This window comes from Mirounga angustirostris, unplaced genomic scaffold (genome assembly GCF_029215605.1).
Source record: "Mirounga angustirostris isolate CCGP_5_RB_7025 unplaced genomic scaffold, mMirAng1.0.hap1 SCAF_11, whole genome shotgun sequence".
Classification (NCBI taxonomy): Eukaryota; Metazoa; Chordata; class Mammalia; order Carnivora; family Phocidae; genus Mirounga; species Mirounga angustirostris.
The window spans coordinates 100,575,794-100,588,899 of NW_026991719.1; the positions used below are offsets into that span (position 1 = coordinate 100,575,794).

At 40.7% G+C, this 13,106-nt stretch overlaps 1 long non-coding RNA gene across 3 annotated transcripts in view; it reads right to left on the reverse strand.

The window, feature by feature from the left end:
• The window catches only part of LOC123849493 (uncharacterized), a 66,680-nt gene that overhangs the window by 13,094 nt on the left and 40,480 nt on the right, over nt 1–13,106 (reverse strand). Inside the window, exon 4 of one of the 3 annotated variants that reach the window (XR_010406248.1) lies at nt 9,636–9,760. The exons of the other annotated variants lie outside the window; for them this stretch is intronic. This is a non-coding gene — a long non-coding RNA (uncharacterized LOC123849493). Of the gene's footprint in view, nt 1–9,635; nt 9,761–13,106 lie in introns of those variants that run through there. 3 annotated transcript variants of the gene reach the window in all.

The window sequence follows — 13,106 nt, forward strand, 5'->3', positions numbered from 1 at the left end:
AGAGGATTCTTTAGAGCAGTGAACTATTCTTTTTTTTTTTAATTTTTAGTAATCTCTACACCCAACGTGGGGCTTGAACTCACGACCCCAAGATTAAGAGTTGGATGCATAACCGATTGAGCCAGCCAAGCACCCCTAGAGCAGTGAACTATTCTATATAACATATAATGGAGGATACATGTCATTACACATTTGTCAAAAACCATAGAATACACAACACAAAGAATGAACCCTAACATAAACTATGGCCTGCTACAACATGGGTGAATCTTGAAGACATTATGCCAAGTGAAAGAAGCCAGTCACAAAGGACCACATATTATACAGTTCCATTTATATGAAATGTCAGACAGGAATTGTGAGGAAGAGGGGCACCTGGGTGGCTCAGTTGGTTATGCATCCAGCTCTTGGTTTTGGCTCAGGTCATAATCTCAGGGTCATGGAATCGAGCCCCACATTGGCCTTCATGCTCGGCAGGGGGTCTGTTTGAGATTCGCTCTCTCCCTCTCCCTCTGCCCCTCCCCCCCCAACTCGTGCATGCACTCTCTCAAATAAATAAATAAATAAATATTTAAAGGAATTGTGAGGAAGAGAGGAGCTTCTTCAGGGTACCAGAAGTAGTAAAACATGATAACATCACTTAGAGTTCATACTCAGGAGAAAGTCACACCTTGACTAAGTAAATACTAAGAACAGGTTTGAGACCTGGTGGATTTGAACACTAAGAGTCAAAAGGAAGGTGCCTCAAAACTGCACTGAACAAGAGGCTTAAGAAAGAAGGCAGTAACTTGGAAGGGAGAAGTATCTATTGGAGGAATAGCATCACAGAATCAGAAGTTCAAATGACCCTTCCCCCCAAAAGCACCATTTATTAAAGAAACTGTACTTCATCATGTCAACAGAAGAGGGTGCTCTTGAACCAATAAACCAAATAAGGCATCCAAACTTTTCCCCCATTGCATCAACTATTATTGCTGAACCAAGAACTCCTACAACAGTTTATAACGACTAGAAAAAGGAACCCAACATCCACACAAAGCTATTATAAGAAAAAAAATGAGTTAAATATATTAAACAAGCAATTACAGATGTGAAAGAATACTATGAATCAGAAATTCAAAAACTCAAAATAGAAACAAACAGGAAAATGTGAACTGGGTGCTGACTGAACTCAGGAAAAAAAATTGAAGAAAAAGACAAAATCATCTCAGAAGACCAAATTATGAAGTAGCCAAAGGAGAATGGATATGATCGAATAATACAGGAAAGGAAAGAAAGAATGACAATGAAAAAGAGCCAGGAGAACCAAAACAAAATAAAGAGGTAAAGAGGAAACTGCTAGATATAATATATCTGAATCTCTTAAAAAGAAAAAGCAGATTGGGGCGCCTGGGTGGCTCAGCTGGTTAAGCAACTGCCTTCAACTCAGGTTACGATCCTGGAGTCCCATTATCGAGTCCCACACTGGGCTCCCTGCTTAGCAGGGAGTCTGCTTCTCCCTCTGACCTCTCCCCTCTCATGCTCTCTCTCTCTCAAATAAATAAATAAAATCTTTAAAAAAAAAAAAAAAAGAAAAGAAAAAGCAGATAATGAACAGAAGTAACATTTTTTAATTAAAATCTCAACAAAACTTTCTAGAGTAAAAGAGCACCTGATTCGACATATTTAAAGAGTCCATTTTAGGGGCTCCTGGCTGGCTCAGTCCATGGAGCATGTGACTATTGATCTCGGGGTTGTAAGTTCGAGTCCCACATTGGGTGTACAGATTACTTAAAAAGAAAATTTTTTAAAAAATTAAAAATGAGGGGCGCTTGGGTGGCTTAGTTGGTTAAGCGACTGCCTTCGGCTCAGGTCATGATCCTGGAGTCCCTGGATCGAGTCCCGCATCGGGCTCCTTGCTCGGCAGGGAGTCTACTTCTCCCTCTGACTCTCCCCCCTCTCGTGTGCTCTCTCTCATTCTCTCTCTTTCAAATAAATAAATAAAATATTTAAAAAAAAATTAAAAATGAATAAAGAGTCCATTTTATAACTGGGAAAACTGACCATCAACTCTGAGACACAGTCTAATAAAACAGACATTAATGATAAAGAAAAAAATCCTTTGGATCTACAGGCAAAAAGGACAAAAAACTGAAAACAAGTGACCTACAAAAAAGAAAATCCAGTGGCATCAAACCACTTGATAGGATTATATGAAGTAAGACAAGAGTGAAGAAACACTTTAAAGAAACTCAAGTAAAAAAATTGTGTGCCACAGATTTTAGTTTTAAACTTTCAAGAACTGAAGATATTTTGTATTCAAGAACTCTTTCTGAGGATTCTACCAGGGGTCAAGTTTCATCCAACTAAGAGAGGATTGGAAATTTTTGGCAAAAGAATAGATAATGAGAATTGAATAGGTTTAATTATAAATCTAAGACTAAAACAAATACGAGAATCAAGAGTTGAAGAATGCTCTCTGACAAAGTAGAACTACAACCCAAAAAGGAAGTGAAGGAGAAATGTAGAAGTAACTCAGTGATTGCCATATAGGCCATAGGTGGGAGTCAAAGGATATCATTTTTTTTTAAGATTTATTGTTTTATTTGAGAGGGAGAGTAAGCACACAAGCCAGGGTGTGGGGGAGGTGGCAGACGGAGAGGGAGTGAAAGAATCTCAAGCAGGCTCCACGCCCAGCTGCATGAGAGGCTTGACTCGGGGCTCCATCTCAAGACCCTGAGATCATGACCTGAGCTGAAACCAAGAATCAGACATTCAACCGACTGAGCCACCCAGGAGCCCCTCAAAGGATATCATTTTAAACTAGCAAACCAAATAGTAGAAACCTAGGTAGTGAGGAAAATGGGGACGAATAGCTGAGATCCTTAGGAATTCCAGTATAGACCACCCCATCTATCCTAGCTGATGGCTTCACTGAAGCTTCCTTATGCTCTGACCCTTGAGGTAGCGCTGAAAGTATTTCAAGCATTCAACAAGCTCCGTGCTAGACAACCTCTCTCGCCCTTCTCTCCCGCCAGCCTAGGCCATTCATTACATAACACTTCTCAATTCTGTTTTGCAATCCTATGGTGACACTCCTTCTCTCTCACATTCTCAACCCACAAAAAAAAGAACACTGTACCTGCCTGCTTTGCCAGTGGCCCCACTTCTAGCCAGAGACTCCAGCTTCCACGGAGCCTGCCAAGGGGCTTCCAGAGCAGCTTTATTTATACAGATTTGCACAACCCATTTGTCTGTAGGCAGAAGAGTGCTGAAATTTAAAGTTTTTTAAAAATCCTAAGCTGTGATTTTATTTGAGAGAGAGAGAACGAGCAGAGCGACAAGCAGACTTCCCACTGAGCAGGGAGCCCGATGCGGGACTTGATCCCAGAACCCTGGGATCATGACCTGAGCCGGAGGCAGACGCTTAACCCACTGAGCCACCCAGCCACCCCAGCTGTAACTGTTTTCTTTAGGCCATACCCAGTTGCTTGCTAAGCAAGCCATAAAAGCAGACAGGAGGTAGATAGTTCAGGAAAAAAAAATGAAAGATAATGCTGGTTTTTTTGTTTGAGGTCAATGTTTCTTATCATATTAAGGCAATACCCATCTATTCCTGTTTCAGTAAGGTTTTATAAAATACAAGGAAATTCTCAGATGTCTTTTTAGGCATATATCAAGAGGATCATGTTTTCTACCTTTTCCCTACTAATATAATAAATATTATAATATTAATATATTTCATTATACTGAAGCACCTTCACATTTCTAACATAAATTCCATGTGGTCATGGTTAGTATGTGATGGCATTCTTTTGTTAGTATCTTATTAGAGTTTTTTTTTTTTTTTAAAGATTTTATTTATTATTTGACAGAGAGAGAGAGAGAGCACATGAGAGGGGGGAGGGGCAGAGGGAGAAGCAGACTCCCTGCCGAGCAGGGAGCCCGATGCGGGACTCGATCCCGGGACTCCAGGATCATGACCTGAGCTGAAGGCAGTCGCTTAACCAACTGAGCCACCCAGGCGCCCCTATTAGAGTTTTTTTTTAAAGATTTTATTTATTTATTTGACAGAGAGAGACACAGCGAGAGAGGGAGCACAAGCAGGGGGAGTGGGAGAGGGAGAAGCAGGCCCCCCGCCGAGCAGGGAGCCCGATGCGGGGCTCGATCCCAGGACCCTGGGATCATGACCAGAGCCAAAAGCAGACATTTAACGGACTGAGCCACCCAGGTGCCCCAGCTCTATGAAATTTCATCAGATGTGTAAATGCATGGAACCATCACCTCAATTAGGATACAGGACTCTTCTATCCGTACAAAGAGACTCCTTGTTGTTATACAAACCATTTTTCTAAACAAGTGGCATAAAGGTGAAGAGCATGTGTACACTTCTACCTTTGTATAACAAAGGGGAGACACAAAAACATGTTTTTGTAATTATATTTGCATAAATAATACACTGGGTGATAAGTGGGCATGTGTGGAGCAGGGGAGTTAAGCGATTCTTTTCACTGAATGTGTTATATTTTGGGGTTTTTGAGCTATATCATTCTGATATCACTTCAAAGAATTAAAGATAGTAAATGAAGCCAAATGAATGGTATGGTCCAAGTAGCATTTCAACAGGCCTTCAGGCCTTAAGAGAAGATGACATATTGAGGCACCTGGCAGGCTCAGTCTGTAGCGCATGCAAGTCTTTTTTTTTTTTTTTTTAAAGATTTTATTTATTTGACAGAGAGAAACACAGCGAGAGAGGGAACACAAGCAGGGGGAGTGGGAGAGGGAGAAGCAGGCTTCCCGCTGAGCAGGGAACCCGATGCGGGGCTCAATCCCAGGACCCTGGGATCATGACCTGAGCTGAAGGCAGACGCCCAACGACTGAGCTACTCAGGCGCCCCTCTTATTAGAGTTTTTGCAGCAATATTTTAAGTGATATTTCATCAAATTTATTTTGAACAATCCCTTTTTCTTGACCGATTTTTTTCCTTCCAAATCATCTTCTTTCAAGAGCAGTGCTCGGGTGCCTGGGTGGCTCAGTTGGTTAAGCGACTGCCTTCAGCTCAGGTCATGATCCTGGAGTCCCTGGATCGAGTCCCTCATCGGGCTCCCTGCTCGGCAGGGAGTCTGCTTCGTCCTCTGACCCTATCCCCTCTCATGTGTTCTCTCTCTCTCATTCTCTCTCTCTCAAATAAATAAATAAAATCTTAAAAAAAAAAAAAAAAGAGCAGTGCTCATATGCATACCACAGCCCAGCAACCATATATGGTCCCTGCTCAGTCCCAGGATTCCTTCACATACCATGTCTTAGCCCAACATAAAGGAGCCCTCATAGAGCCCACAGTCCTTAACCATAGTAGCCACTGAGGTGAGGGATGGCCCTCTGCCCAGTTCAGGACCCTTATGCAGACTTCCACTCCCATAATCGCTGAGCAATCTTCTAACACATACCAGACCAGTAGGATTTCTCCTGTCTATATCCATACCACTGTTTAGCATAATAGGGCCTGCTTAAGATTCTCTCTCTCCCTCTGCCCCTCCCCTACCTTCTCGTCTCTCTCTCCCCCTCCCTCCCTCTCAAAAAAAAAAAATTCTCTTTATCAGAAAATACCATAAGGTGAAAAGACAAGTCACAGAATGGAGTAGATATCTGCAAATAAATCCAGTAGAAAAAATGGCCGTTTTCCAAAATGAATAAAGAATTCCTACAAATCGGTAAGACAAAAGACAACATAATAGAAAAATAGGCTAGAGACCTGAGTAGTCACTTCATAAAACTGTAAATCCAATTAGATAATAAACATATGAAAATTTGGGGCACCTGGGTGGCTCAGTTGGTTAAGCAACTGCCTTCGGCTCAGGTCATGATCCTGGAGTCCCGGGATTGAGTCCCACATCAGGCTCCCTGCTCAGCAGGGAGTCTGCTTCTCCCTCTGACCCTTCCCCCTCTCATGCTCTATCTCATTCTCTCTAATAAATAAATAAAATCTTTAAAAATATATGAAAATTTGCTTAACCTCATTAGCAATCAGAGAAATGCAAATTAAAACTACAATGTGATGCTTTTGCATGCCCACCTGACTGGTGAAAACTAAAAGCCTGACACTAACAATGGCTGACAAGAACATGGAGCAATAATGAGACTGTAAATTGTTGCAACCACCTTTGAAAATTGTCTGATATTATTCACTAAATTTGAAAATATACATATTTCATGAATGAGCAGTTCCACACAGATATATATCTGGCAGAAATACCTTTCCATGTACCCTATAATATATAATATATATATGTATATGTTTAATAGAAGCTGTCCTTCAAAAGTAGAATGAATAAAACATGCCATGTTCATCTAATGGACTGCTATATAACAATGAAAACAAACTACAGATACAAACAAAAACTTACAGTGTGAAAAAAAAACTTAGGGTGTAGAGAGTAGAGTTGTCAGTTCTTGTTTGGTCACTTACGTGAGTGAGATTTGTATCATGGCTTACAGGGGCAGCAATAAAGTTAAGGTGCCTTTTTTTTAAGATTTATTTATTCTAGAGAGACAGAGATCTGAGAAAGAGCACGAGAGAGCAAGCGGGGGGAGGGGCAGAGGGAGAGAATCTTTAAGCAGACTCCCTGCTGAGCACAGAGTCCTATCTGGGGCTCGATCCCACAACCCATGAGATCATGTCCTGTGCCAAATGATGCTTAATTGACTGAGCCATCCAGGCGCCCCAAGAGAATTTCTTAATTTTAATGCACTTAAAATCATCAGTCTGTTCCCGGGCTCTCTGTTCCGCTCTACTGGCTGACTTATCTTTATTTGTGTTAATATCACAATGTATTAATCAATATAGCTTTACAATGAGTCTTGATGTCTGCTACAGCAATGCCTCCCACCCTGTTCAACAGTGCCTTGGCTATCCTTGGCCCTGTAGATTTCCATGTATGTTTTTGAATTAGCTTGTCAAATTCTACAAAGAAAACCTGCTGGGATTTTAGTTGTAATCTACAGATTACATTGCATCTATAGATCATTGCATTGAATCTATAGATCATTTTACACTTTTACAATTGTTGGTTCACTCCCTGGGTGAAATTTGAAACCACCTCCCCCCTCACAAACACAGTGAGCAGGAAGAGACCCAAGAAAGAGACAGAGCACTCCAGGTTGGTTGGGGGCAGTCTTCATAAGCAAGGGAGCTTCCATACATACAAAGCTTGTTTTGGGTGGTCACATTCTCTCAATGACCTCCTCTGACAACAATATTTAGTCTTCTACTCCATGAACACAGTGTATCTCTTCATTAGTTTAGGTCTTTTTCTTTTTAAAGATCCACCTACTTATTTGGGAGAGAGAGGGAGAGAGCAGGGAGAGAGAGAGAGAATCTCAAGCAGACTCCCTGCCAAGCACAGAGCCCCACTCAGGGCTAGATCCCACGACCCCAAGATCACTGCTGGAGCCGAAATCAAGAGTCAGATGCCCAATTGACTGAGCTACCCAGGCGTCTCTGTTTAGGTCTTCTTTAATATTTAATAAGGTTTTATATTTTTATCCATAGAATATATAAACTTCTCTTATTATATTTGTTTCAAGGCTTTTCCAACATTTTATTGTGATGTTGTTCAAAAATACAAAAAAGGTGAGAGAATATTACAGTGAACACCCATATATCCACCACCCGGATTTTTATGATTAACATTTCACTATACTTGCTTTGTCATGTATTATTCATCTCCCCAACTCTCCATCCATCCATTAATCCATGTCATTCTTGGTGTATTTCAAAGTAAATTGCAGACATCAGTGTAGAGGCTACTTTTAGGCAACAGGATTGAGGAATGGAAACTTAATCAAGGCAAAAGGGCCCACAGCAACCACCTAGCTGAATGCAGACGGGCTCATTAAGCCACCCACCTCAAAATAGCCATAAGCCTTAACTGACCAATTACAACCAGGCACAGTTCCTGAGATTACCAAAAAAAGGAAAATTCCATATGTCCCCATACTCCCTTACTCCGCCTTCTAACTGTGGCCCCTCACCAACGCCTTGTTGCAGACAGTCTCTGCTTTGCTGTCCTGCCCACCACTTCCTTGTGGTGTATTCAATAAACTTTTATCTCTTTTGTTCTGCCTTGGGTGAATTATTTCACTGCCTGCACCATCAGCCTCCACCCTATCAGGTTGCCCCACATTTGGTGGCCCCCCCATCCAATCGGGAGACCGCACATTTGGTGGTCTTCATGATTGGTACACTTACTCCGAAATTCCTCAATATGATATTCCAAGGTTTTTAAATGATGCTGCTGGCATATTGCATCCTTTTCTTTTAATTTCCATTTTTCTATTTGTTGTCATCATATGGGAAAAAAAATTAAATTTTATATAGATCTTTTACCTAGCATCCTTGTTGAACAGTCCCATTAATTCTAATCATTGATCTGTATGTACTTTTAGAACATTTACATACATAGTCATGTCATGTGCAAATAATAAAAATTCTGGTTTATCCTCTCAAAACCTTATACCATTTTCCCCTTGCTGCACTGCATAGGACTTCCACCACAATGTTAAAGAGAAATGGTGATGATAGTGGGCATCTCTGTTATGTTCATGATCTCAAAGGAAAAGCTTTCAATTGTTCACCATTAAATACGATGATGGCTTTAAATTTTTTCAAGATCCTTATCAAATTAAGAACGTTCTTGTCTAAAAAGAATTAAAAGAAAATTAAAAAAGAACATTCTCATCTTTTCTTATTTTGCTATTAGTTTTTAATATGAGTGGATATTGAATTTTTTTTAAGAGATTTTATTTTTAAGTAATCTCTACACCTGATGTGGGGGTTGAACTTACAACCCCAAGATCAAAAGTTGCATGCTCCACCGACTTAGCCAGTCAGGCACCCCTGAATGGATATTGAATTTTTTATGTTTTTTCTGCATCTTCTGAGGTTACCACAAGATTTTCCCTTTTAATACGTTAATATGGAATAGCCAGAGCAATCCTGAAAAAGAAAGCAAAGCTGTTGTCATCACAATTCTGGACTTCAAGCTCTATTACAAAGCTACAGTCATCAAGACAGTCTGGTACTGGCACAAAAACAGACACATAGACCAATGGAACAGAATAGAGAACCCAGATATGGACCCTCAACTCTATGGTCAACTAATCTTCGACAAAGCAGGAAAGAATATCCAATGGAAAAAATAGTTTCTTCAACAAATGTTGTTGGGAAAACTGGACAGCAACATGCAGAATGAAACTGGACCACTTTCTTACACCATACACAAAAATAAATTTCAAATGGATGAAAGGCCTAAATGTGAGACAGGAATCCATCAAAATCCTAGAGGAGAACACAGGCAGTAACCTCTTTGGCCTCAGCTGAACAACTTCTTACTAGACACGTTGCTGGAGGCAAGGGAAACAAAAGCAAAAATGAACTATTGGGACTTCATCAAGATAAAAAGCTTCTGCACAGTGAAGGAAGCAATCAACAAAACTAAAAGGCAGCCTGCAGAATGGGAGAAAATATTTGCAAATGACCTATCAGATAAAGCGTTAATATCCAAAATCTATAAAGAATTTATCAAACTCAACAGCCAAAAACCAAATAATCCAGTTAAGAAATGGGCAGAAGACATGAATAGAGGGATACCTGGGTGGCTCAGTCGGTTAAGCATCTGCCTTTGGCTCAGGTCATGATCCCAGGTCCTGAGATCGAGTCCCACATTGGGCTCCTTGCTAAGCGGGGAGCCTGCTTCTCCCTCTGCCTGCTCTGCCTGTGCTCTGACAAATAAATAATAAAAAAAAAAGACATGAATAGACATTTTTCCAAAAAAGATCTCCAGATGGCTAACAGACCCATGAAAAGATGCTCAATGTGACTCATCATCAGGGAAATACACATCACAACCCTGATGAGATATTATCTCACACCAGTCAGAATGGCTAAAGTTAACAACACAAGAAACAACAAGTGTTGGCAAGGATGCAGAGAAAGGGAAACCCTCTTACATTGTTGGTGGGAAGGCAAACTTGTGCAGCCACTCTGGAGAACAGTATGGAGGTTCCTCAAAAAGTTAAAAATAAAATGACCTTATGACCCAGTGATTGCACTACTAGGTATTTACCCAAAGGATACAAAAATGTTGATTCAAAAGGATACATGCACCCCAATGTTTATAGCAGCATTGTCAACAATAACCAATTTGTGGAAAGAACCCAAAAGCCCATCGATTGATGAATGGATAGAGATGTGGTATATATATACAATGGAGTATTACTCAGCCACCAAAAGGAATAAAACCTTGCCATTTGCAACAACGTGGATGGAGCTAGAGTGGTAAGTGAAATAAGTCAGGCAGAGAAAGACAAATACCATACAATTTCACTCGTATGTGGAGTTTAAGAAACAAAACAGATGAACATATGGGAAGGGGGGAAAAAGAGAGAGAGGGAAACAAATCATAAGACTCTTAATGATAGAGAACAAACTGAGGGTTGATGGAGGGATGTGGGTGGGGATGGGCTAAATAGGTGATGGGTATTAAGGAGGGCACTTGTCATATTGAGCACTGGGTATTATATGTAAGTTATGAATCACAAAATTGTGCTCCTGAAAACAATATTACACTATATGTTAACTAACTAGAATTTAAATGAAAATTTAAAAAAGAAAAGAAATATGTTAATATGGCCAATTAAAACAATTGCTTCTTTTGTCAAAATATCCTTGCATTTCTGGGCATAAACCCAACCTATTCAAGATATATTATACTTTCCTCCATATATTGCTGGACGTGGTTTGCTAAAATTTGGTTTAGGAGTTTTGCATCTATGTTGATGAATGAAATTGGCCTATCATTTTGCCCAGACTGTCTCAGACTGTCCTTGTTGTTGTTCTAGTACCAAGGTTAGAGGATCCTCATAAAATAAGTTGGGCAATATCCTATTTCTAGTCTCTGGAAGAGACTGGAGCTATTTCTTCTTCAAATATTTAGTAGAACTCAATTGTGAAGTGCTCTGGGCTTGAAACTTTAATATTATTTGAGCTTTCTATTTTCTTTCTGTATTGTTTGATAAGTTATGTTTTCAAAGAATTTATCCATTTTATTTAAATGTTAAAATGTCTGACATATGGGGCGCCTGGGTGGTACAGCTGGTTGAGCACCCAACTCTTGGTTTCGGCTCAGGTCCTGATCTGTGTCATGAGATCAAGCCCCGGGTCAAGTTTCACGCACAGCACAAAGTCTGCTTGAGATTCTCCCTCTCCCTCTGCCCCTCCTGCTCATTCTCTCTCTCTCAAATAAATAAATAAATAAATAAATAAATCCTTTAAAAAAATGTCTGACATAAAGTAGCTCATGAAATTCTCTTATTACCTAAATACCTCCTTGATGTTCAACTAATAAAATGCCTATAATATCAGTAGCTCTCTTGATGGTTTTAAACATTTTTTTCATAGACTTTGTCCACCTTTTTTACTTGTCTTTAGAAGGAGGGTTGGTTTGAATTACCTAGTATGCCATTACCTGATATAGAAGACCTTAAGCAGTTCTTGGCTTAAGGTTTCAGGCATGTATTTCAAAGCTGTACATACAGTTAGGTTGGTGGGAAGATCAGGAGTGGTACCCTGGGTACTCCTTATTTCCTAATTTGGTCTTCCCAGACTATTTCTTGTCATGGTACAGTTGAAGCAAAATTTAACTGAGTAAATTTGAAGAGCTAATTGGCTTTATTCAACAATTCATGAATCAGGCAGCATCCCATCTAGCAAGTAGAAAGGCCCTGTACAAAAGTTATACAAAATGGAAGGTTTGTACAGGCAGAAACAAGGAAGTTATTAGCAAAAGAAAAGAAAGGCTTGTTTCAGGCAAGGTCACCTTTCCCTAGGAAGAAGGGCAGGGGGGTCTTATCATGCAGATTACTTCACTAGTGTTGATCAGGAAATTTCCGATTGACTGCTTAAAGGTCACGTTAAATTTTGCAATTAAGTCTTGGTTTGCAAGTGACTCCATTTGGGGCCTTTTTTTTAAACAGTCTTCATAGAAACTGATTTTTTTAGGGCACACTGTGGTAAATGGATAGATGGCTCATGGACAGATGATTAGCCTAGGAGCTCAGCCACACTAAGTCCTTGTCTGGCTGTCCTGAGGACTGAGGGCAATACATCAGGACCCCCTAGAACCCACAAGGGGTATACTTGTGTGAAGTTGCAAATAATTTAGGGAACTCTTCCCTAATTCTTCCCTCCTTTCTCCTCAGCAGCTCACAGTGCTCTGCTTTAAGCCGCTTCCCATTCAGGAGTCAATCTCTTACACCCACCCTCATACACTGTCTTTGCGATGTATGCCCTCTCCCCAGAGGATAATGAAGTCCCTACTCCCCCAATCCCTTCTTGAGCCCTGAAAACTCAGGCCTCTGGCTCCCACTGGTCATTAACGGATGTAATGAATAAAATTTTATTGGAACACAACTATAATCCATTTCTTTATGTATTGTGCATGACTGCTTTCTCACTACAACACCAGAGTTAAGGGGTGCCTGGGTGGCTCAGTTGTTAAGCGGCTGCCTTCGGCTCAGGTCATGGTCCCAGGGTCCTGGGATCAAGCCCCGCGTCAGGCTCCCTGCTCTGCAGGAAGCCTGCTTCTCCCTCTCCCACCCCCCACCCCCGCTTGTGTCCCCTCTCTCATTGTGTCTCTCTCTGTCAAATAAATAAATGAAATTTTTAAAAACAAAACATCAGAGTTAAGTAGTTGGTGATGTGGGAAACAAAGGCATAAGAAGAATTATTAAATTTCCTTACCACTTATAGCCCACTGACAAGTCCTCTAAACAGGCAGAGTGACATTTCCTCTAGGGACTCAACGCCTAGATGTTGACACTTTGCTAAGGACAAAAGGCAATCTTTGCTGGACCCTCCAGGATCCCATGAGTCTACTTTAAACATATAGAAATTCCTTTGGAGCTCTCTTTATCTCCACCCCGCGCCCCCCACCCTGCAAAATACATGTTAGGAATCATCCTCCATATGGCCCACTGATACACATCTGAAGGGTCTCTTGACTGAGGGTTTACTAAACAGTAATAAACGCCCTTTCCTAACAATAGCTAGCCCCCTCAGGATCTTGGA